Source organism: Dipodomys ordii, unplaced genomic scaffold (assembly GCF_000151885.1).
Source record: "Dipodomys ordii isolate 6190 unplaced genomic scaffold, Dord_2.0 Scaffold10, whole genome shotgun sequence".
In the NCBI taxonomy this organism is placed as follows: Eukaryota; Metazoa; Chordata; class Mammalia; order Rodentia; family Heteromyidae; genus Dipodomys; species Dipodomys ordii.
Window position 1 is genome coordinate 4,601,649 of NW_012267226.1, and position 25,571 is coordinate 4,627,219.

Sequence of the window (25,571 nt, forward strand, 5' to 3'; positions counted from 1 at the left end):
CATAACCCATCTCCCTCTGATAGAATCTAAATGGGATCTTGTAAGCTCATTTACACCAGAAGAGGCCAGAGAGAAGTCCACTGGTCCACTCTGTGTGTGTGTGTGTGTTTATCTGTGTGTCTGTGGGGGAGTCCACTGGTTGACTCTGTGTGTGTGTGTGTGTGTGTGTGTGTGTGTGTGTATGTGTATATGTATGTGTGTGTGTGTGTCTGTGGGGGAGGCATACATTCATTATGTCTTTTTGATGATCTGACATCTTGCATTAATCACATCAATGCTCTTCTCCATCAAATCTGCCCAACAGTCACTTTACCATGTTTGTATTTAACTCTCCAAAAGTCCACAATGTTCACAGGAGAAAACTAGAAAAGGCCAGTGACTTGAGTCCCATTTTAGGGATAGAGACAGAAGGGTCTCACTGCCTGGGCCCAAGGATGTGCAATCCATCTTAATCACTAAACTTGTCTCATGCAATGACCTCCATAAGCCCTTCTCCCCAAGACCTCATTTGCTTTGAATGTAAATTCAGGGTCAGGGTGTTAATTTCCTGCTCTTCAAATGCAAACCAACTATCAGAGTTCAAGTATACAAAGTAAAAACATAAATCAGAATGCATAAAGTTGTAGCAACAGTGGATATTAGAGTCTAACATGAAATTTAGAAGAAAAAAAAAGTAAGAGTCATGTTGTAAGAGGCCTAGGGTCAGCATATACATGATGGAATGCAGGAGATGAGGAACTAAATGGAAAATGCCCCGACTCCATTTATTTAAGTAAAAGGACTGTACAATAAGAGAAAATGTAAGTGAAAAGCTGATCCATTACAGAAACCAGTTCCCAGCTCCATTCTTGCAGACCTCCCTTTGACCTATACGATCTCTTTCTATTTCTTTCTTAAATTCTACCTCGGAGGCCTTAATTCTCATTTTATTTTTCATTCCTATGTGTAATCTCTGTCCTTATACAGAGCTATGTCCCTCAGTTCCAATCAGCAGACCACCCCTTCTGTTCATCGCCCGCCTCTGTCTCTCTAATGAGCCTAGACTGACAATTTTGCCAATAGTTTTCATACATAATAACTTAAGTGCATCACTTTGCTACAAACATGTTATCATTAGAGTTCAATTCTTCTGCTCCTAGCCTTTGTGCCTGGTAAATATATTCCTTTGACGCGTGTTTTGGAAGATGGCTTCGTTTTATGCATGTGCCATTAGTGCCAATTTCACAAAGCAGAAACACAAATTACCTGCATTCTCCAGGCATATCTAATAACCTAGATACCATTGGGCTGGCATTCAATGGAGCCTCCACCTCTATACAGGAAACTGAAAGGGGAACACCTAAACTGCCTATTAATTTGAAATGTAGGTAAAGGGCTGTAGGCGCTGAATAGCTTATTTATGGAAGCTACGGCAGAGCATTGTGCTCTGAGCTATGCACTTGGCACATGCGCTCGCTCAGAACAGACAGCTATTGCTCATCTCTTTGGGGGAGAGGTGAGGTTTGGGAGTTTATGACCTGCCAAGGCTTCAAACCCATGCACACAACACATTAGTATTAAAGTTGATTCCTGCTGGAAAAAAGGACCGGAAATAAACAATGGGGGAAGTCAAATAGGGGTACAGTCTGGTGCATGAGACACCTGGAAAGCAGATGTGGATTCCCCACTGGAGTGTTTCCATAAAGATTCTCTTCCCACTGCTTTATTCTGGCAACTCTCTACTCAGCAAATCGGTCTCCCCTGGGGCTGTCAAGTCAAATCAACAGGGTTTTCCTAGGAACAAATAGTTATAACAAAGAGCTGAAGCTCTGCTTCTCTGCCCATCTCACGAGTTTGTTGAGTCCTGTGTGTGTCTTGTCTTTGGGATAAGGGGGAGGGAGAGGTGGGCTGTCTCTGTAAATGAACTGACCCTTGTGTCCTGGGAGCCGTTCCTTTGCCTCCCTCATCTCAGCTGTGGCTCAGCAGCCAGTGCAGCGTTGGCAAGGGACAACATGGAGTTGTACATGAATCCTCAACAGCTGCAGACTTTTCATACCAGCTTCATGTGGGAATCCCAGGACCATCCTAACTTGGTTTTGTGGTTGTTGTTTGTTTGTTTTTAATCTTTTTTTCTGACTCAGTCTCATGAGCTCCTGAGTTGGTGTTTCTTTAAAAATGACTTACCCTGTCCAGAATTTCTCACAGTGCTCCTTAGATGTAGATTTCTGTTCTTTCCTTCTCTCTCTTTCTCTCACATATGCATACACACACACACACACACACACACACACACACACACACACACAGAATAAGGACATACCGATAGGGAGCCAAAGTACCACAGAGGTGGAAAGGCCTATCTTATTTTTCCCCTTCTCCATTTAGGAACACTTCCTTCCCTTCTTTCCTTCCTTCATTCCTTCGTTCCTTCCTGCCTTCCTGCCTGCCTGCCTGCCTGCCTTCCCCCCTTCTTTCCTTCTCCTCTGCTTTTCTCTTTTTGTCCTCTGTATTGTCAGCTCAGCCTCACTCCTTCCTGATCTCAACTCCCTACTCTGCTGCTTTCTGTCTGTCTTTTCTCTCATTTGTAACGAGAAGGCTCCACTGCAAGAGGGTCATTGCCATATATCACGGGGGGATCGGCATGAGGGCTACAATGACAAGGAAAGCTGTCATCAAATTTTACAGCTTCATATAAAATGCGCTGTCCATGGCAAGGACAGAGAAGGTAGCAAAGGAGAGCATAGGGGCGGCTTGGAGGAAAGGGGTACACTGAAGCCAGGCTATATAGGGTGGAAGGAAGGTAAATATATATGCTTCTCACATGACGGTGCTTACAAAGACAAATCTGCTGTCTTTTATAAACTTCCCAGCATGTCACTGGAAACTTCCTCACCAAGCGATGTAACAGTTGCTAGCAGCACCAGTGATGGTGGGGGTTAGTCTGGGTGGTCTGCTGAATAGACAAGGAGAAGCTGACCAGAGCTCTGTTGGTCCAGGGGACCAAGGACAGTAACATTCACTTGACCTGTAGCCATTCTTCTTATCATAGAGGAGAGGCAGGAACTGTCCTGACTCTGGTCCTGCCCATCAAAAACACTGTCTGCACATCAGGCAGTCAATCAACAGGTGCCTGCCATGACAATAGTTAACCTTATCCTCTCCTAATGGAATTGACAATCTAGGTAACCAATGAAGATCAACCTATAAGACCCAACAAAAACCCACATAATGTTAAAATCTCCAATGTATAAAATCGTTCCCACTCCCATTCTTTTCTTCAAGGTTCCTACCCAAGCCAAATTGACAGGCAGGAGAACACTTTGATGTAGACTGAGTCACCTTGAGAAAGACCCAGTGTTGCATCAATGGTTTTGTTTTGTTCAGCAAAGCTGAGAAACTTGGTCTGAATATAGTGCATGTGTATGATGGGGTATTTGGAAAATACAGGCTCTTTTTAATGTTCTGTAAGTGTGCATGATTTGCATTTCAAGGCCAAAACCCCTAATTGTCCCAAAGATACCCTGCCTTTTGCACTGCACAGGGCAGATTATGAATTTGCTATGCTGCTCTCTTTTTATCACTCTGTCTTTCTCTCTGATAAATGTGACAAATGTGGGATGAGCCTCTTGCTGGATGTAGAGATGATCAAAAAGAAACCATGGTTTGGAAATCAAAATTTGATTTTTAAAATTTTCCCTGGAACACTGGTGGCACACAGTAGGGATGCAAAAAATCCTGTTTGGTGACTGAGCGAATAAATATATAATGGGTATTTTCCATGATTCCAGGATGCTCAAGAGAGCCAGAGGAGATTACAGACACTTAATGAGTGTAGGAAATAAAAGATTCTAGAGTGCACTGTGCTGGTGTGTGTGTGTGTGTGTGTGTGTGTGTGTGTGTGTACGTGTACGTGTATTTGAGTATAGGCCACAGACTAACTAGACTGGGGGAAGAGGGATGTGTGGGCTATTGGCAAAGGAAAGACCAGCTATCAGGGAAGGTGCAGCATCACTCATGAAGTACCTCGGGTCCTCATAAGCACCCCTGGGAGATGTGAGGATGTGAGAGACTGAGCGTAAGCCAGGGTCTGATTATCTGGTTATAGTGAATGCCTCAGAAGGGAGTGGGAATACAAACGCCAAGATCAAACAGATTCTGAATCCATCCCTTCTTTGGGGAAGAGGAGTCTGAGGAATGAAAATGGTGGACACAAGAACAATGCACACAATAGCAGGGAGACACTGTTTCTCTCTGGCCCCAGCTGGGGAGAGTCACATCTTACTGGCAAGATAGTGATGATAGGCTTGTAATTCTCACTCACTATGTTCATAGTGCGGAAGGTGAGGACAGATCCCTGAGCTAGTTATTTACTGTGGGAAGGGAAGGTGTTTATTCCAGATTCCTTTCTTCCATCACCCCTTTCTTCTTTCTTATAAATGGGCATTGAGCTGCTTGTTGGAGGCCTTGGAAAGCAAAGCTCTGGTGTGTGGCTGGCAATATGCAGAGACTGCAGCTACCTCCTGTGGTGGGGGGCAGGAGGAGGAGGAAGAAGCAGCTGCTGTCATTTTTTTTCTCTTTTAGGAGTTGTTTTTGGTTCTACTTTTGTTTTTTTCCCAAGACAGGTAGCTGAAGAGGGTAGCCAAGTCAGTACAAGAAAGAAAAAGGCGAGTGATAGCTGCAATGAGGAGGCCAGAAGAGAGCCCCACCAAGGGGCAGAGGGAGAGATGGAGGAAGCCAAGGGGAAGCCTCTGAAGCATACTTTGTTCTCTTCTTGCTGGCTCTGACCTTGTAGCCTGTCTCTGCCAGTTGCCACTCCTTTATGATGAGACATGCTTTCTGTGATCTCTATAGTGTAGTGTAAATTTGCAGGGTGTGTGAGAAATGACTCAAGCATATTGGGAAACAGAGGTACCGCACAATATGGACATTCTGACTTGTCCCTTTGGGTTCCTGTTGTCAGTCATTGGTTCTGGGACTTGGAGAGAGTGGTCTCCGCCCTTCCTGTCCAGGATACAGAATGTATTTGTGCCTTTGCTTTTTCTACTCTCAGACAATTTGTGACTGCAAAAAAGGCCCCACCAGGTCCCTATGCCAGAGTCATATGGGTTGACTCTGCCCTCTGGTGGATCAAAAGGTGGCAAATGAGGTAGAAAAGGGAAACTCCTTCCAGAAAATAGACCCTGGCATGCTTCCCAGAAAAATCTTTGGTTAAAGCAACCCGAACCCTAAATGAATACAGCTCAATATGCCTGTGATGTATTAATAACTTGATAAGCTGGTCAGAATATGTTTCCAAATAGACCTATTACATAAGTAGCAATAAATACTTACCATCGCTTGCCTCTCCTGTGGTTTGTGCAGGGAGGGATCTACAGGGAGGGATTTCAGGACAAGGCAGACAGAGCCTTAGTGGTGCTGACTTTCTGACTAACGAGCAGTCTTGAGCCCCCGTAACCAGTCCCCAGTGACATCTGAATCACCCAACTATGCCCTTTGCTCACCTTTTTAATGACTTTCTATTTCATTTTACAACCTGCAATCTGCTACATGTCCTGGTCAAGAGTACCTTTTCTTCCCACCTCTACTGTTGCTTGTGCCTTGGATGCTTTTATGGGCATTGATTTCCTTCACTGGTTCCCCAAAGAGATTCTTTTCTTTGAGCCAGAGCAGCATTCCAGCGGATTACAGTGTCTGCCACTCTGCACTCCAATTTATTGCCATCCTGGGTTTTAGTTTCTCCTACACTTGCAGCCAGACCCCATTCATTCCGTTTTCTGGGGCGAGCAGACTGGAAGAAGTTGCTATTAATAGGAGAAAAGATGTCATGCTGCCAGGCTTAGTGATGTCTAAGTTTATAGCAAGCAAGTCCCAGAGGCTAACTATGGTCTTAGATCTACCCTTCTCTATCCACTGGGAGACACTGGTGTTGGTAACGATGCTCTGAAAGGCTTATACTCTATCCTTTTCTGGACAAAGGATATACTTATATGTGCACATAACTGTTCATACATCCTCCATTTGGCCCTTCCCAGTGGCTACCATTTTGCATTTGGTAGAAGTCTGGCTAAGGTAGATGAAGTCGAGGGCAGAGGCATGAAGTAGAGGGGGATGGAGGAGGGGGAAACACATGGCAAGTAATATGCCAGGTTCTTTTGGTGAGGATGGTTTTCTCCTCAGGATTTCCCCCCCCAGACAATCAAGTATGTTACTCTAATTGAAGTCACTCTATGAGTTTGTGGTTTATTGTACATTGACAAACAAATTTACTAATCATTTATCACAAATTAAGTAGAAGAGCAATTTCTGAACAATGACATGCAGATAATAAATACCTTCTGAATATACATACATAAAGTTATAGCTCAGCTGCTGCTAGTCCTGACTATTCTGTCAGCTGTGGAACTGAGCAGAAATCTCAATGATTTCTGAGGACTGTGGAGAGCAGAAATCAGGTACTTCTACAAAAGAAAAAAAAATCCTCCACGCATAGATTTACATCTCTTTCACACAGTAGCAGAGGCTCCAAAGACTCTTGTAGGGGGGTAGAGTTACAAGGGCAGGAGTTCATTTAACCACCTTAACAGGCAGGAGATCAGGCAGAGAAAGAGAGCTGACAAGGTCAGAAATTACCATTGACAGTGTGGGAACTTTTCATTGGGATGGATTGGCATTATTAGGCCAAGAAGGTCATTGTTTGAAGACTTGTCTTTATAAAATGTTTCCCAGAGACTGCACTTTGCAAAAGCAGCTTTTGTGGGGTCTTTTTGGCTATCAGTTTTAGGGGAGGAATTTGGAGGTGGAGGTGTAGACTTTCATCATATAAACCTGCTTGCATTTCTAAAAGCAACAAAGTCATATAATGTATCAAAATATTGTTCCTTTTCAATCTCTAATGAGAAATTGAAAACAGATAGATTAGGAACAATCATATTTCCGATATCTCGTACAAGTATGGATTCAGAATGTTGACTTGGTCCTTAGTGAGATAATAAAGGACCAAACAACAGATCTCTTCAGTTCTGCCAAAGCAGATTCTAACTTTGCTGTCCCCAAAGGAGCTGCCACTCTATCAGACCTGGCCAAACGGCTCAGTCTTTCTGGGTTCTTACCTTCTATTTTAAAACAGAAGAAAGGCATTCTAAGTGGGTTTTCCATGCCTATTTGGAAGTTCAGATTGGGATTAATCAATTAACCAGTCTTCTTGTGTGCTGCTTTTTTTGTTTGGAGGGAAAGCCTTTCAGGAAATGAAAGTTGGATTTTGATGGTGACTATTATTACTTTTCTTTTTCTTTTTTTTCAATATACATTCAGAATCGTTGCCTCTGCCTGCCAGTCATTTTGGATTGGCAGCACACATTTCAGTTTTGGAAAGTAACATCAGAAGAATGCAGCGTATCAGAGGTATGAAATGCATATGGCCTTGGTGACACTGATACCGTTGTGTATCTGTTTGCTCATTCCTTCAACTCTATCTCCTTTTACCTCACATGCCTCTCCTTTCCCAAAGTTTCAGACTCCTGCTTTTTATTGAGCAAAATCTCAACTTCTGCAGGTAATTGTATTACCTTTCTCTTCCACTGAATATTCTGCTGATCATTGAGTATTTTAAATAGGTTCCGATAAAGCTAAAATTGCCCAAATGCATTTTACTTTTAATGAGAAGAACCCAATTCCAGAGTCTGTCGGGATTGAAAGAGTAGGAAATAATTTTTGTACTAAATATTCACAGAAGGAGGAAAGAACCTAGCTTGCTATTCCTACAGGTGGCCAGAACATCAGTCCCCCTTTCCCCATGGTTCTGCTTTTCATATCAGTTACCTTCAGTCACCTGTGGCCCAAAATATCTAATGGGAAATTCCAGAAATAAACAAGTGATAGGTTTTAAATTATGTGCTTTTCTGAGTAGCAGTATAGAATCCTGCTTCTTCTTACTCCAGCATCCTTAGGAGTCAGTCATCTCTTTTATTCAGGGCACAGTATACTATCATTATCATCATCATCGTTACTAATCTTTTGCTGTGCCCAAATTGTGAACTAAATTGATCATTGGCATGTTTGGGGAAACTATGTGTGGTTATGTGTGTGTATGTGTGTGTATGTGTGTGTACATAGATAGATAGATAGATAGATAGATAGATAGATAGATAGATAGATAGATAGATAGATAGATAGATGACAGATAGACAGATACATAGATACATATATGATATATATGATACATGATCTGGGGCTATCTGTGGTTACAGGTAAGCATTATTTTTTTCAGCAAGGAAACACTTCTGCACAGAAGGGTGTGCCATCAGTCAAAAATCTGGCAAGCACGCACACAGAGCAGGCAGTCTGCTCCAATATTTATTCCTAATGCAGCAGGCCTTGACCCTCTGCTCAGATTGGTTGAGTTCAGTTTCACAAACTGCTCCTTATTGGCTACTTTGAATTATGAAAATGTATTTACATAAGGTGATTTTGAAATAAGATTAAGAGTAATCTCAAAATATGCCCACACTACTATTTTTTGAACCATCTGGGGTTTATCTTAATTCTCCATTATGGGTTTTGTCCCCTTGGCCTGGTTGTGCTTGCCTTGAGCTGAAGAGCTGAGGGACAGCACCCAGGCCCAGAGTTCAGGCCCATGACTAGTAAAAGAAAAGAAAAGAAACTACTAGTGAACTAGTAAATTGTCTGTGAGTGTTTCTAGAAAAAAAAATTGATTATGAGAACCAGACCTAAGGAATGGATTGCGTTGGTGGATTCATAATATGATAGCATCATCAGGAGGTGGTGAAAGGTAGAAGGTGAAAACATAGGAAGAAATTAGTTTTCTAGGGCAAGTGCATTGCAAGCACATGCTACAATCTCTTTCCCTGGCCTCATCCTATATTTTCTTTGCTTTGCTACCTGAATACGTTGATGTGGACTGCTCTGCTCTGCCACACGCTCCCTCTGTTACAGAATGACGTGTCTTGTAATGGCAAACCAAAATAAATCTTTCTTCTTAAAGGTTGTTTCTGTGAAGTATCTTTTCACAGAAATAAGAAAAGTAACTAATACAGAACAGATCCTCCCAGATAAGGAGAGCCACCTATGATAGGAAATCCTTTTGAGTGCTAGAATCATTTGCATCTAGAAATCAGTTGAACAGTGGGCGGAGGAAAAACCCATTATGAGTGAGAGTAGCTAGATTTGTTAGGGATATGCTAAGCAATATCGCCCTATCAGCCATACAAAATCATAAGAGGAGTGGAATATGTCTTCAAGTGGAAGGAAGGGAAAGTTAGCATATTCTCATGTCTGACTGTTCGCAGTTTCCTTTGTGACAATGATGATGGGAGCAATCATGTTGCTAATTTTACTGCACATGCTTATATTCTACTTAATATTATTTGGTTCTATTGTGTTGTGCTGCAATGAAATAAAATGTACTCCTTTGTACTGACTCTTCTCTTTCCCCCAAGAATCTGCATAAGAAACAAAAGCATGTTTGCTTCTATGACATGGCTGTCATAACATTCTTTATTGACCTCCTAGACTTTTCTGATCACCTTGGCAAAGAGTGGAGTGTTCGGAGTTCCCAAAAGCCTTGCAACTAGAAGGCAAGCAATAAACCAGGACAGCCAGTGCTGTCTGCATGGATCACTACAGAGTACATCCAGGGCATAGGCATGGGTCATTATTCCAGTCTGGTACCGATGAGAAACTGAGGCCTTGCAAGACCCAGGAGACTGACTTGTTCATTATCAAACACTTTGTATCCTCAGATCTAGGATTGCATATATGTCTCTGCCCCTAGGTTTATTTTGATGATTCCATGAGATGCTAATTACTTGTGAAAGGGCTTTACATTCTGTCATGCACGAGGAAAGTCTGGGCTGTTATTTTCCTGGTTAATTAACAAAAACACTGTTGCATCTTCTCATCCTGTAAGGCTTTTGTGCCCCACAAAAGCTTTGTGACTTCTAGTAACAAGGCTCACATGTGTTACAGATGCAAGCATGTTAGGCTCCTGGCAGCCTGGGGTGAGTAACCATGGAGAAGCATTGGAGAGAGACCAGGATTGTGCTGAGCATGAAACCAGCTCTTGTCAGACACCTGGTTTAGGATACATGCCCGCTACAATATAGCCTTACTTGCTAGCAACCGCTATTGGTTGCTGGACTGTGGTTATGGACTTGCTACCATGGTAGGCACAATTTGTTTACTAGGAGAGTAAAAAAGACTGATGAAAATGCACTAGCCCTGACTTTGCAACCTTCATATAGCAAATAACTTCACTGGATACAATATTGAGAGGCTCAGGGGAACCTTGTGAGGGACGGTGTATGTGGCTAAAAAAGGACAGGTTCTAGGCAGAGGGTGGCATATGAAATTCACAACAGTTGAGGATCCTATAGGAAATCCGCACACACAAAGTGAACCACTGTGTTTCACTCAGGTTTAAGGTTGGAGCAGCACCTCAGACCTCAAGTCCTGGCATGAAATTCATTCTGAATGCACTGGAAACCACTGATGGGACTGAACAGCAGAGTTGCAAATAGATTTCTTAGAAAGGTCCCCTCTAGGACTTCTAAGAGATAGAAAACTGGAGAAGGTTAAACAAACCTAGGGATAAGAGACTGGGTAGAAGCAGGTAGTAAAGATGTGCATTTATCTGGGTAAGATTTGGTCCTGTACTACCTTGTCCTATCTGCTGTTCAAGGTACATAATCTGCATGCAGTTAGGGAATGGATCGAGCTTATGTTGAAGGTTTGAGAACAGGAAAAAAAATCTTTTCATAGGAAAAGAGCTAAATTGCCCTCATGTTAACTGGAGAGACTATGGTCAAAGATACAAGAGTTTTTGTAAAGGACTTGGATAAGTATTTGCCTAGAAATGTCTGAACAAAATTACTTTGGAAGGAATAACTGATGATGCTCTTATGCCAAAGAACTTATTCTTCTGGCTGTATTTCTGGCCTGTTCAGCCATCACCTCATCCTTCCGAACCATCCTTCCCCTTTCTGCTTGGATGGAGACATGGGGCAGAGGAAAGGAGCCCAGCCTCCTATTGAGAGTTTCCTGCTTCTGAGTCAGCACTGTGCCCTGGGCACTGAGAGTTAAAACAGGGCTTCTTTCTTTCCATATCCACCCAGTGTTTCTCATCATCAATTGCTTATGCAGGCCTCATTTAAGTAGCTGTTCTTCTTTGTATCAGGAGCTCCTAAAATAGAGAGTAAGGAATAATTTTTATTGTGATAAGTGAGCACTGAATCTCCACAGGTATGTATGTACAATAAATAAATGTGTAATGTTGAACATGATGATGTAGGAATATATTTGGCCCTTGGGAAATAATACTGAAAAAAGAGGACACAGAACATTTGCAAACATGGATAACTCCCTGATCTTGGAGAGTTTTGATGAGCTGCCTTTAGTAAGCACACTGGCCGTAATGTTCATCTTGAAGAGCAGGATGAGCCAGTGGTTACATGTAGAAACTGAGTCATTAAAAAGATACCTGCAGTCTCAGCAGACTAACCACTGAAACAAGGGCCCAAATAACCTTGACTCTATGGAAATCAGGGCAAAACTACTGCGCTGGGATGCTGCCTCTCCCAAACATGCATATACAGGCTAAGGTGATATCAGGTAAAAACACTAAAACATGGAAACTTTCAGATGGCAGAGAGCTTGTTAAAATCTGTGCAACACATAGCACATTGCAAAGTTTGCAGGATATTCCTCATAGTCTCTCTTGCAGAACACACTAGCCCTGGAAAGCACTACTGTTTTGTCTTGGGGTTAACAAATCAGAAGAAGCAAGCCCTCATCCCAAATCTTTTCTGAAGTAAATAGCTAATTAGCCTTAGGCGTATGAACAAAATAGCTGCATAGGCAAAAGCTCTTTAGGGTCTGTACTGGTCGGTATTTTCCCATGCCCTTCCATGCACCAGATGTATGTACCTTTGCAAAGTTCTCATTGTAAACACCACTTCCATGATCCCTTCACTGACCCATTAGGCTAGGCTAATTTCCCCACTCCTGTCTATTTTCTGTGCAGCACACACACTATATCCTGTCAAAAACAACACTGCTTTATCATAACATTCTATCTGTGTGGATAGAATATGTCTGGATCTGTCTTGTTTGTCTCTGTCTGGACTCCAAGTGCTTAGCACAATGCATGGTGAATAGTGGATGTATAGTACATATAGGGGGGAAAGTGAATAAGTAAACTTACCCAGTTAATCCATACCACTATGAGTAGAAAGTCCGGACAAATAGGTAACAATCCTCTCAGCCACAAAGATGGCTTACACGCAGTCCCATTTGCCAGTCTCCTTTAGCTCCCTCCTCTCTTCCTAAAGAATTCCTGTTTAGATAGATAATGATGAAATCAATGAGACTGGGAATGTTTTGGAGTGGAGAAACTCCTTAGAAAGACAATTTCTGTGTCCCACTGTGTCTAGCAGTGGTCAACTTTCCTTCCTCATCATCTTCTCTCTCTTGTATATTGCTTCATCACTATGAAATATGATTTCATTTTACCATTCAGCTCCCACAGACCTCTCAAACAGAAGCTCACTCTAGCCTAAAGCAGACGCTAAAGCATGTCACGCTAGGGCCTCTATAAGCTGGTGTTAGCCTATCTTCTTGGATGGTCTGGCTCTATATCAACGTGCCCTTCCTGTCAATCCAGAACCCTGATCATATTCCCCATTCCCATACCCATAGGTTCAGGATCAATTTTATTTTTTGAAGGAAAACTCTTCCTTTCTGTCTGGTCTCATTGTATTCAGGTATATTTTTCATTCAAGGTGAGCTCCCAGCTTACCCCTTCATCTGTTTTCCAGTCCATATACCCCTGATTCCTTTCAGTTGTTTCTTTTTAGTGCTAGAGATTAGATGAAGTGTTATATTCCCTTACTTCCCATGTTGCAAACCCTAGAAATCAACTCAGCCCTCCCAGGTTTCTTATATTGACCCCACAATACTGTTCATGGCTGCAGGCTTTCTATAGTCATTGCCCTGTCTCCTGGGTGAGGAGACACCTACCCTGCCCTTGCTCCTAGCACCTGGCTGGAGAGCAGTCAGCCTGTCTCTAGCACTTGCCCTCTGTAACATCTAAATTTTCTCATACAACCTTTCCCTAAGGGTTTCTCTTTCTGATTACAAAGCCTCTGAAAATTACAAGTAGGACTCTCTTTGTTTGATTTTCCCAAATGCAGGTTCTGAGTTGAGAACTATATGCAGGGCCCGAAAGAGTGTGCAGGAATGATAGAGGCAGGACAGGGCAAAACTCCCGAGGTGGCTAGGGCTCTTCTTCCTCAAACGTGGGTAATGCAATGGCTCTCTGAGGCTACCAACTCCAGTTCTCTATGCCAGATGTATGAGGGATTGTAGCTGAAGGCAGGCTTCAGAAGACAGGCACAGGAATAGGCTGTTCTAAGCAGAAGTACACAGAAACGTGGGAGGCAGCACAGAGAAGACACAAGGGGCTTGCAGGAGCTGGGCTGATCACTGAAGAGTATTATGTCTTGTGAAGGTGTTCATGGCACAAGGGATCAAAGAGAAGACACCAGAGGCTTGCTCCTTCCCTCTGGTTCCATGCTTTACATCTCTCTGTGGACCTACATACCTCTACTCTGTGGCTCTGAGCTTCCTTAGCCTGGAGAGCTCTTTCTCCCAGCATTGTCTGTTTTGAGTCAGTGATTAAGATGGAACAATAAATTTGCCCTTCTCCTTGAGTGAAAACAATTGTGGATTCCTTCTGAGCTTAAGAGGCACTTGTGAACTTTATGGACTGGTACATAGGATAGAGAAAGCATGAGCTGGCTGAGAGTGCCAGGTCATCTCTGTCTTCCTCTATCCCCGAGGTCCTTCATATAACTTCTCTGTAAGAGCAGATGTCTGGTAGAGAAATCATGAGAAATTGGAAGGCCAAAGCTAGTTCTAGCCACCATTAACAACAAACTAGTTCAAAGACCTGTGCTCCCTTCCCTGAGAGGTAGTTCTTCACACCACCAACTGCCCCAGGACTGGTGATGAAGAAATCTAATGGAAGAGAGGTGAATGAGGAGATCTTCCACTTAGATGTAGAGGAAGGCTCCAGGACTGCAGCAGGCTGAGCAATGAGATCTCCTTCCCACTGGGAACTCCAGTCGTTCTGGGGAACAAGTTCTACCTTCCCAAGAGAATTACATAACCTAAATTAACTATCTGGAGAGAGCCAATTAGCTCTTCCACATATAAGGTTTCTTCCATTCTCTTGTCTTGAGGTATATTCATTTTCCACACCCCAGAGAATTCGCCCTCATTTCCTGCATAGGCCACTGGAGAAATTCGAGTCTGCGGAGGACTTTACGAGACATGAACGGAGAAGGGCAAACCCCCAGCTGCTCAGGCTACATCTGCATGTGGCTTCCTTCCTCCTGCTCTGTCTCACCCTCTCAGATGGCAGAAATGCTGCTTTGCTACTGGCCAGTTCCTCTCTTGGGAGGATGCAACCCACTTACCAGCTGTCTCTCACTTCTGTCTTGGCCTCCAGCAATCATTTGCACAGTGGCACCACCAAGAGGGGAAATGATGTGTGGCCAAGGTCACAAAGTGAGAGAACAAGAGCTCCCCTTTTCACTTTGGGAGTCTATAGACTAATTTTCTCCAGCCTACTCTTCCTTCTCAAGCACTGTGACTTTCAACTCAGCAGAGACTGTTCTGTACTGGGCTGTAGGCCAGATCGCTTTCTTTCTACCATTTATCCCCCAAATAAGGTCATAGGTGTATGCAGTATATGGCCATGCACCTATAAGGCCACGGACTATTTGGGTGCTGACCCAGAGCCGCTCTTGTCACCTGCATCTAGCTTGCAGTATGAGTTTGTAGCAATTGGACCCAGCCATGAGGTTCATCTGGGTACTATTTCTGTTTTAATATAGACAGTACTTCAGTATGATAGGAGGTGCTGGAGATAGTATCTAGGCCTGGTGAGCACAGCAAATGTGTCTCAGTAAGGAGATAAGAATAGCAGTAGCCTAAGGGTAGCACATGATGTCTGATGTGCAGGCACAAGGCTGCCCAGTAAGCACAGCCTACTCAGCCCCATCAGGCTCTGGAATAGGAAGAACAAACTGTGTCCAGCCCCTTTTCTAGCATAACACAATATGCTTATATAGACCATCCTATCCACTCTGCCTGAGTGAGTCCTGGCATACCAGTGTAACTGTAAAAAGTGTTCACAAAATACTAGTGTTTTTCCTGCGTATGCCATGTCCTGCCAGGCTAGGCAGATACTAGTTTTGTACAGACCAGGCTGAGTGAACAGAATGAAAGACAGTGTAGCGATGAAAGACAGCAGAGGGATTTGTTTCCCAGAATCTTGTTTCTTCTTTCTAGCCCCTTCATTCCAGGGAGGGCTGTGTACTGGGCAGCGACCATTTGCACCTCAGTGATGCTCTCAAGGAGTCTCTGCAGCATTCTTTGTTTTTATACTCTGGTCCCTCTTTGTCCTCAGGATCAAATGAGACATCTCTCTCACCAAGGTGTATCTGCAATGGTCAAGACTCAGAGGAAAAAGATGGCATGCTCAGATTGGGAATTTTGGCGAGCGTTTTTATAAAATGGTTATTTACAAAGGTGCATTCAAGGCACAAGAAAACCACAAGGGACATCCGTGGTCCATAACAGAAGACATTATAAACACTTAGAGGATTGATAGAGTAAGGGGAGATGGCATCAGGTCCCATCAGGGAGCAAGGCTACTTGGAGAAAAACAGTGGAAGGGGTTCTGTTTTCCATGGAGGATCATAGCCGGGGGCACCTGCTGTCCTTCTGCTCTAGTCTGTCTGGGCCACTGCTGTGGAAGCCTGGGCATTAGCCCTGACTGATGTAATGATTCAGGTCAGATTGTTGTAGACAGAAGATGCTGTATAGAGATCACCATGCACAGACTGATTGGCTTCATTTATCCTTTCTCTCTCTCTTTTTTGTTTGCATCTTATTTTTATTATTTTTAAAGAAATTATTGTAAAGGTGATGAACAGGGTGATGATAGTTACGTAATGAGGACATTTCTTTTTAAACACTGATGCCTCTCCCTCATTTTGTTCTGCTTACCACAACCCACTCCACTACCTGCCCCCAGTTGTAAAGTTTGTTTCCAACATAGTGTCTAGTGAGTATCATTGTTGTTTTAGTTTATCCTTTGTCCTGCTGTTTCTGTGATTCCTTTTCCCTTCCACAGATCAGATAAGCTTATATACAAGACAAAGGGTACAGAAAAGTAAAACAGAAACTAAAAATATAGAAATAACTGCATAGGAGTACAATAAGAACTCCAAATTCTTGGAGTTCATTTTGACACACTTCATTATATATGCATACAGACTTAGCGATTGGGCTATTGTGATCCTGTTAAGAATATCATAGACATATTCTAGTTGTTATAAATTAGGGAAAACATGAAACCTGTATTCTTTGGACCTGGCTTTTTTCGTTTCACATATTTTTCTCAGGTCTTTCCATTTCCTTACAAATGGGGCAATGCCATTCTTTTTCATGGAAGTATAGGACTCCATTGGGTGTGTATACCACATCTTCTTGATCCATTTATCTACTGAGGAGCATATGGGTTGTTTCCATATCTTAGCTATGGTAAACAATGCTACAATGAAGGGGGTTGGTACAGGTCTAAACTTTCTTAATAAAGACCTAGAAATACAGCAAATCAAAGAAAGGTTGGATAAATAGGATTGAATTAAACTTTGAAGCTTCTGCATGGCAAAGAATATATAGTTTGTGAGAGAAATAGAAAGCCCATAGATTAGGAGAAGATCTTCACTAGCCATACAACAGACAAGGGCCTCATATCTAAAATATACTTAGAGCTCAAAAAATTAAATCCCCCAACAACAAATCCTCAAAGAAACAACCACCCATTAATAAATGGGCTAAAGAATTAAAGAGGGAATTCTCTGAAGAGGAAATAAGGATGGCCAATAGACACATGAAGAAATGCTCAACATCTCTATCCACAAAAGAAATGTAAATCAAAACAACATTGAAATTCCACCTCACCCCAGTTAGAACGGCCATTATCAAGGAATCTAATAACAACAGATGCTGGCTGGGATGTCGACAAAAGGGAATGCTACTACACTGTTGGTAAGAATATAAATTTGTTCAATTACTCTGGAAAGCAGTATGGAGGTTCCTCAAAAGACTAAACATAGAGCCCCCCTATAATCCAGAAATCCCACTCCTTGGCATTTACCCCAATGATCAGGAACAAGTCCACACTAAAGCTATCCTTTCTCTCCTAGGAAAGCTTTCTGCTCCAATCACTCCATGTGCTTGTCCCAGCACCCTTTTTTCCTGTTCAACCTTCTGCCTCTTCTGTTTGGCAAACTTCTTCCATCTTCTACAAATGACTTAATATGCACGAAACACCAAACCTCTCTGAAAGTGACAGGAGCTTGTGAATGAGGATCCTTGGACTGCACAAACAAATATCACAGGCTAAGGATCTTTAATCCGCAATGTTTGGGACCAGACGTGTTTCAAATGTCTTTATTTTTTTTATTTCAGAAAATTTGCATAGAAGTAATGAGATGTCTTGAGACTAGGACCCAAGTCTAACTATAAAATTCATTCATGTTTCAAATTCGTATCCTTAAAGTAACTTTATTCACTGTTTTACATACTTTTTAAAAACATGTCCCAGTATGAAATTTTCTACTGGTGACATCACGCTGGTATCCCAAAAGTTTCAGATTTTTGTAGCATTATTGACTGTATTTTCAGGTTGGGGATGTTCTGCTTGTACTTACTTTCTCCTTCTCTAGAACTCCACATACCATGCTGCTCCTAATGCTTAACTGGTAAGTATATGTGGCAAACACACTTAGGGGATATAATTTTTTTTGGAGAAAAGGTAGTTGGAATATTAAGTAATATTTAAACCTGGCCTTAGTGAAAAGACAGGAGATTGTTTTAAAAACAGGAATTCCAAACAAAGCACCAGGTCACTGAATTTTACATGTGAATAGTTGTAAATAAGAGCAAAAAATAGCAGAATACACCCAGTATAATTTACACCGAATGTATGGAATGCATGGGTGTGGTAATTGGGTCTTTCCAGAGAAACAGAGGCAATAGTGTCTGTTCATCTCTCTGTCTGTCTGTCACCTGTGTGGAGATTATAGGAATTGACTGACACTTGTACTGTAAGATTTATTCCAAGTCCAAAAACCTGTAAATCAGGAAATAATTTCCAAAGGCAGGTGAATATGAATATCTTAGCCCCCCAAAAGATTCTTTTGTCCCTTTGTCCCACCCCCTCCACACCTTTTTTATTCAACTAGGATCTTCCTGGGATTAAATGATGACAGCCCACATTAGTAAGTAGGGAATCATCCTTCCTTAATTCACTGATTTTAGTTACTATTCTAGAAAAACTTGACAGACACACCCAGAAAGACTTCTTTACTAACTGGGCAACCCATAGCCCAGACAAGTTAACACATAAAATTAACTATCTGAGGTTGAGGTAAAGTTTTACAGGACTCCCTCCCTGGAGCCTAAGGTCAAATGGCAGATTGAGTTCTATCAAACTTTAACTGAATCCACAACCGATATGTATGGGCTTTCTCTCTCAAGAATGGTAGTTCTGCATCAAAGGGATGAAGAGATTTGAGTTTATATATGGAATACTTTAATATACTAGAGAGAGAAACGGAAAGCAAACCTTTTTGGTGGTCTGGGTTTAACCGTGATATGGTGGAAGCATCCTCACATGACCAGCTCATCTGATGCTAGATGTGAAACTATTTCATTTGACTTGCACAGGAAGGATTTGGATAGGTTTGCTCATGGAGAATCTTTCTGGAAGTCCATAAAACAAAGCCTTCGTGCTTTATTTCCAAGATATTAACCAGCAAAAGTAAACTGCCTCCTTTGTACCTGTTCAAACAGTGGTCAGGTATAAAGGGAAGTGTGTGCATTTGTATCTCTGGATCTAGATTGTTGGTGATATGTAGTATAATTATCCTGTCATCACTTTTCTGGACATAGGCTCTCTCACTATTTACGTTTTTGCTGGATATAAAAAATACTTTTTTATATTAAACAGTTATCATGGGGACAGATATTTGGTGTGTACTGTGGACTCTGATGTTCTGTGGGAACATGAGAGACTATGTCTGAACCTCTGGTCCTTGCCTTTCAAGAACTTACAGTGAAGTTCTGGATGTGATACACATGTGTATATAAGAAAAGGAGCAATCCATATTAGCACAGTGCATAGTAATGATATTTACCAGGCTTTTAGAGTGTACAGAGCGATACCTGTCTATGTATTAGCCTAAATGGAAATCAGATGATGACCTAAATGGAACTCATTGAAGTAAGGTACCTCTATGAGGCCTCAGAAGCAGCAAGAACAAAGCTGGGACTTTTACTCTGGTAGCCAAACTTGAGAGCTTTTTCTCCTTCTTCTTCTGGGACCTCTGACCATAGTCATCTACTACCCCTGTGGGTTCACATGGTGTTATGTGCACACCTGGGATTGTTTTTAGTTTTCTTCCTGCCCGTTTTTTCTCTATCAGAAGTGTTCCCAGGTGTGGTTAGACTTGGCATTTTTTTCACAGCCAGGCAATTTCATAACATATATCTGTTTTCTTAGGCAAAACAAAACAGCAACAAGTGGGAGATACAAAGCCAGAGTTTTTGTCTATAAGAGCCAAACTGATGGAAGTGGCACTGTGGTTCAAGTGGTAAAGCGCTCGCCTTGAGCTGAAGAGCTCAGGGACAGCACCCAGACCCAGAGTTCAAGCATCACAACTGACAAAAAAAAGAAAAGAACCAAACTGACTTTGTAACTCTCATGTAAGTTTAAACTTCATAAAATATCCAAAAAGGTCAAAAAAAAATCTTGCTAATGATATTCTTCCTATACAGAACTACATGTTGTTTGATACTGAATTTCATTGTGTCAACAAGGGAAGATCCTGCTTTGTTTATCTCCCATTCATTTACCCTGGAAATCATTTCTTCACAAAAACAAATGGAGAAAGTGCACCCAGATCAGTCTTAACCCCCTTGGATTGGGGAGTTTCCCAGCCATTCATGTTGTGAAACCTGAGCTGGGGTGTCAGGCACCAAGAAAGCAAATAGAGGGCCATTGGAGCTTTTCCATGTGATAAGAGGCAGTTGTAGCAGATGCTGTGAAGGATGGCAGTGCTTATTTTGCTGTGGCCTCAAGCGTGCCAACCTTCAATAGCAGTTAAAGGGCCGTTTGATAGACAGAGCTGGCAGATTATACACTGCCCTGGCCCATTATTGCCCTCAGTTTTTCAGACAGGTGAGATGAAGAAAGGTCCAGGTGTGGACTTTTCTCTCCCTTCTTCAATAATCTTGTTTCTTTCAGCTTTCTTTTTATGCTTGTTTTGGGATAGTTCCAAGCAGATCATTTTACTGTTTTTTTTAAAATAGTTCTCATATTCTTATCTCGATTCTGTCATCCTGAATCCAAATATACCCTGAAGCAATGAGTCCATAGTTTCATAGTTTTATTTCTAAGCACACAGCCTGGGCTTGCTTAATCATTATGTGCTATTCTTCTCTCTATAAATGCAACACATGTAATAAAACCCTTCATTAAGGACATAGAAGGCTGCAGGTTTCCTCTTTCAGCATAATGTTACACCCGTAGTAAATTACAGGTGTGGCAGCCCCACCCCCACCCCTGTGCTCGGTGCAGAGTTGAGCATGTGATCTTGACTAGATTCTGTTTGGGCCAGTCAATTACACATGAGTAAAAACTCATCACTGAAGAGAATTCATTGGCAATGGACAGATGGGGCTGCCTTGTAAAGTAGTAAAGCTTGTTTAGATAAAACAGGTCTATTCTCTATAGGAGCTAACTGCTCCAAAATGAAAAGATACAGACAGACACATAGACACTAAGAAGAGCATTTAGCTTCACCAATGAAATGGAAAATATATGTTTCCCTTGCCCCAGTACCCTTCTATCTGTTTCTATCTCTGTGTGTCATTTTTTCATTGTGTCTTTCTCTTTATTTCTCTGTGTGTGTGTGTGTCTTATTCTCTGTATATTTCAGTCTCTGTGTGTCTCTCTCTGCCTCACTTTTTTTTCCTGGCAGAAAAGGCAGGATTTGGGCTCACCATAAGGCAACACACGTAAATGATAATCTTTGGATATTGATAATTATTTTTAAGTCAGTCATGGGGCCTGAACTCTGGGCCTGGGCACTCCCCCTCAGCTCTTCAGCTCAAGGCTAGTGCTAACCACTTGAGCCACAGCACCACTTCTGGCTTTTTCTACTCATGTGGTGCTGAGGAAACAAACCCAGGGCCTCATGCATGCAAGGCAAGCACTCTACCACTGAACCACCTTCCCAGCCCCAACATTGATGATTTTTTTTAAGTCATTCACAGAAACATCAAAAGCTTGAGTTGACTGTAGGAATATTCACATACCATAGTATCACAGACATTGTTTGGGTCTCGTATATGAGTCTTGCTGGGTGGAGAAGACATTGAAGTGTGGGATCTATATATATCAAGATTGTGAAAGAGACATTCTGTGTTAGGTCATGTGCCCTTCCCACCCTTTCCATCCATTGCCTTGCTCCCTGGCCTGAATCTCACTGACCTGGGACTGTCTCCCAGATGTCTGACAAATGGTCATCTTCAGCACTGCTGACCTGCATTAATCAGGTCGAGGTGGGTTCACAACTTCATTCAGCCCTTGTTAAGTATCTACTTAATCACCTTCAGAAGGTGGAGTAGCATGCTGTGCTTGGGAGTGATTTTGTAGAACTTTGCTAAGAGTAGTATCTACAAAGAGGAAGCTTGTTGGCTTTGTTCTCATCCCTGAATTTTGACCTGCTCCTCACCAACCAAGGCAGTTGCTCTGGCTGAGAGAGCAATTATGCTCATTTTTGCCTTTTTTTTAACTTAGGAAAAAATGTCTCCTCTGCATTGTTGTGGAGACTGGATAAATGAGACAGATAGATGGGGGCAGGTATGAGGAGGTGACAGGAGTTGGCTGCCGAGTTACCTTTGTGATCCATCTCTGCAGAAGCCAGCGTTAATTCCATGGAGACTCAGCAAGACTGTTCTCCAGCAGTGACAGTTTGGACATCTAAACATGACCTTGGATGTGCCCAAAACCGCAGCTGAAGCTATGCCAACTTTTCAGTGAAGTATATCCCGAGAGCTGCATAGCCGTGCTGGAAATTGGCTGCGTGCGCAGCCTTCATGTGGCCACAAAGGAACTCTTTGGCCTTGTAACGCAGCGAACTGTGGTGGGAGGGCTTCTGTTTCAGCTAATTCTCAGTAATTAGATACTGATCAGGAAGCCAGACTGTCCTCTGGTACCCCTCTTGAGGTTGTGAGATGTACATGTTGTGAGCACCCACAGCCATTATACATAAAGCCTAGAGTGTTTTGGTCAGAATTCCCTGCACCATGGGCATTTAACTGGTATCTGGTCAGATTTCAACTGCTGAGAGAGAGAAAAAATAACTAGGAGTCTACTATAGCTTTCTAGACCATAATGATTACTCGAACATTCTCAACCACAAAGTAATGGGAAATGGTTTCTGAATCATTTCTTAGTGCTCATTCACTCTGTGCTCTCGTGTCACCAGTAACCAGATATCTAAATGAATGGTTCTCAAAGCCAGAGCATCAGCACCACTTGGGGGATGAGACAGAAAGGCAGGTTTGAAACCTCCAAACTACTGAGCCAGGAGCTTGGGGACAAGGACACAGCCACCTCTGTTTTATCGAAACTTCTGTTTGAAGTTGTGAACTTCTGATTTCTGTTTGTTTGAGACCTAACAAGAGAGTGAATTTGAGAAGTAACAAAAAAACAAAGAGAAAATTGGGGTGAATACTGGTGCTGGTCCTACAGTTCAGTGTCACAATGATCTAAGTCTCAGGTATTTCATCCAAAAAAATAGCAACAGTAAGTGAGCACAGCCACATTTTTGAGCTGTGATTAGTACATGGAATGAGTTTACGCAGTTCCTGGAAGAGTGATATGTGTCCAAGAAGCATTGGCCACCAGTGTCAAGTTACAGCCATTCTCTGCTTGGACCCAAGCAATATTAAAGCTTTGCTATGAATGTTGACACATGTTATAAGGAAAGAAGGCTATGAGTGTTTTGTCCTTTTTGAGGGATTTCAACCAATGTGGTTCCAAAGCCAGCTTTCAGACAGCCCAGCTCAAGATGAATGTAAATGGTGCTGTGTGGAACGTAAGGGAAGGAACAGGATCAGGAAGTTCCTCTGTCAGCTGTTTTCTATCTGAGAATGCTTTGGATAGTGTCATCAAAGCCCAAAGGAAGGGTTGGAACGGCTTCTTAATCTAGTCTAACTTCCATGTCAATTGAAGTTACCTGGAGATCTTGGGAAAATGCAGATTTTGCTCCATTGACTCTGATATGGGCTTTATATTTTCTGTTTATTTTTCTTTTACTATAATGGTGATATACAGAGGGGTGACAGTTACATAAGTAAGGTAATGAATACCTTTCTTCTGAATACTGTTACCCTCACTCTCATTTTCTCCTGCTTTCCAACCCATCCCCTGGCTCCCTTTCCCCCTAAGTTCTAAAATTCATTTCCAGCATGGTATCTAGTGAGTATCACTGTTACATTGGTTCACCCTTTGTCCCACCATTTTTGTGATTCTTTTTCCCTTCCCTAAATCAAATGATCTTATATGCAAGACAAAGGGTACAGAATAAACCAAAGAGGAAAAAAAACAAAGAAAAAGAAATAACTGCAAACAGCACTGGGGTTTGAGATCATGGCTTCACACATACTAGACAGGAGCTTACCACCTAGGGTATGCCTCCAGCTCCTAGGATCACTGACATTGGCATCATCCAGGAGAACCTAAATTTGGCTCTTGGTCCTGATTTCATATCTATTTATTAGCAAGACCTGCCCCTCCCAGGCAATTTGTAAACACAGTAAAGTTTGAGATGTAGTCACAGCTAAGTCCATGGTTATTTATGTGCATAAGGAAGTACATTTTCTTAAGGGCTTTGCTGTGTCCATTTCAAACTTCTTCCTAACTCCCTCAGCTCTTCAGCTCAAGGCTAGCGCTCTACCACTTGAGCCACAGTGCCACTTCCAGCTTTTTTCTTTTTGCTTATGTGGTACTGAGGAATCGAACCCAGGGCCTCATGCATGCAAAGCAAGCGCTCTACCACTGAGCCACCTTCCCAGCCCCTCTTCCTAACTCTTGAGCAAAGATCTTTGCCTTTTCATTTCACAAGTCACAAATTATGTAGGTGGTACTAAACTGCGACAACAGTGGCTTTCCACCAAGTGTGACCCAACTGGATTCTTACCTTAACTTTGTACACACACACACACACACACACACACACACACACACACACACACACACACACACGGGTTTCAAAAAGATTCAGAATCAGCAGAATAGGGGATGATAAAGGATATGAACTCTCTTGTGATTCTGACATAAGTGGCCTATGCTTGCTTTGAAAAGCAGTCCCCTGACCCTTTCCTAGGCAGGTCTTCCATTCTATTATATCAGAATGGGCTAGGGAGTCCCTACATTGCTCCTACAGTGCTAGAAAATATTTTAAGCAATGTTAAACTTGCTGAACTCCAGTTGGGCAGTTTTCCCCCACAGAATTCTCAGCAAAGCATTCACCTACACCCGAGTGGCCCTCCAATGGTAGTGTCATTTACACGAGTAAACCAGAAACAATGTACAGTGCCAGTGGTCTCATCTTGAGAGAGACCATCTGGGGAAGCAAGAAATAGTAGTGCAGCAGTGCCCAGGAAAAGCTCCTAATTTTTTTCCTATGGTCAGAGAGACCATTTGGAGAATTTGATAGGAAAAAATTTCCTCCCACTGAAAACTTCTCCTTTACACAGTCCGAGGCATACACAGGACCAGAAATCGGTAGAGTTGAGTAGGAGATCTGATTTCAATACTTTCTGTCTCTAAAGTTGGGCAAGACTAAACACTTGGAACTCTGAAGTTCTGTTCTTTAAAGCAGCAAATGGGTAAAAGCATCTATACTCAGATTTGTTGCAGGAATCAAATGTGAATGTAAGAGGCCTTTGTACACTGCCAAAAGATGTATAACGTGAGGCATCATTATACATACCAAGCAACATAGCTATTTCCAGCAATGGTACTCAGGATCAGGACAGCGTGTGTGTGAATTCAGCCTAAGGCCATAGAACATACTTAGTGTAGCAAGAGAGAGAAATGAATCCAGACAGAATGTTATGATGAAGAGTTGGCGAGAGTCTCTGGGAGATTTCAAAGTACAGAAAAGGGAAGGAAGCTTCTACAATTTGAGAACTCCAGATGCAAAAATAAGAGAGGATATCTATTTTTATACATGCAAACAGTTTGGGGATTTTTTGGAAAATGCCTTTAGTCTAGCAATAATTGAACATTTCTGCCCTTGGGTATAATGAAGATAAATAGCAATGGTGGTGGTTCATATTTAGGTTTGACTTGAGAAGCCTTCTGGTAGAATTTGCTATTCTGAGATGAGTGCAATGATGGGTGGTAGTTAAAAGCTGGATTTCTG

General features: G+C 42.3%; 1 protein-coding gene across 4 annotated transcripts in view; it reads left to right on the forward strand.

The window, feature by feature from the left end:
- Positions 1–25,571, forward strand: part of Ntm (neurotrimin) — a 1,030,143-nt gene that overhangs the window by 816,152 nt on the left and 188,420 nt on the right. The window lies entirely within an intron of this gene.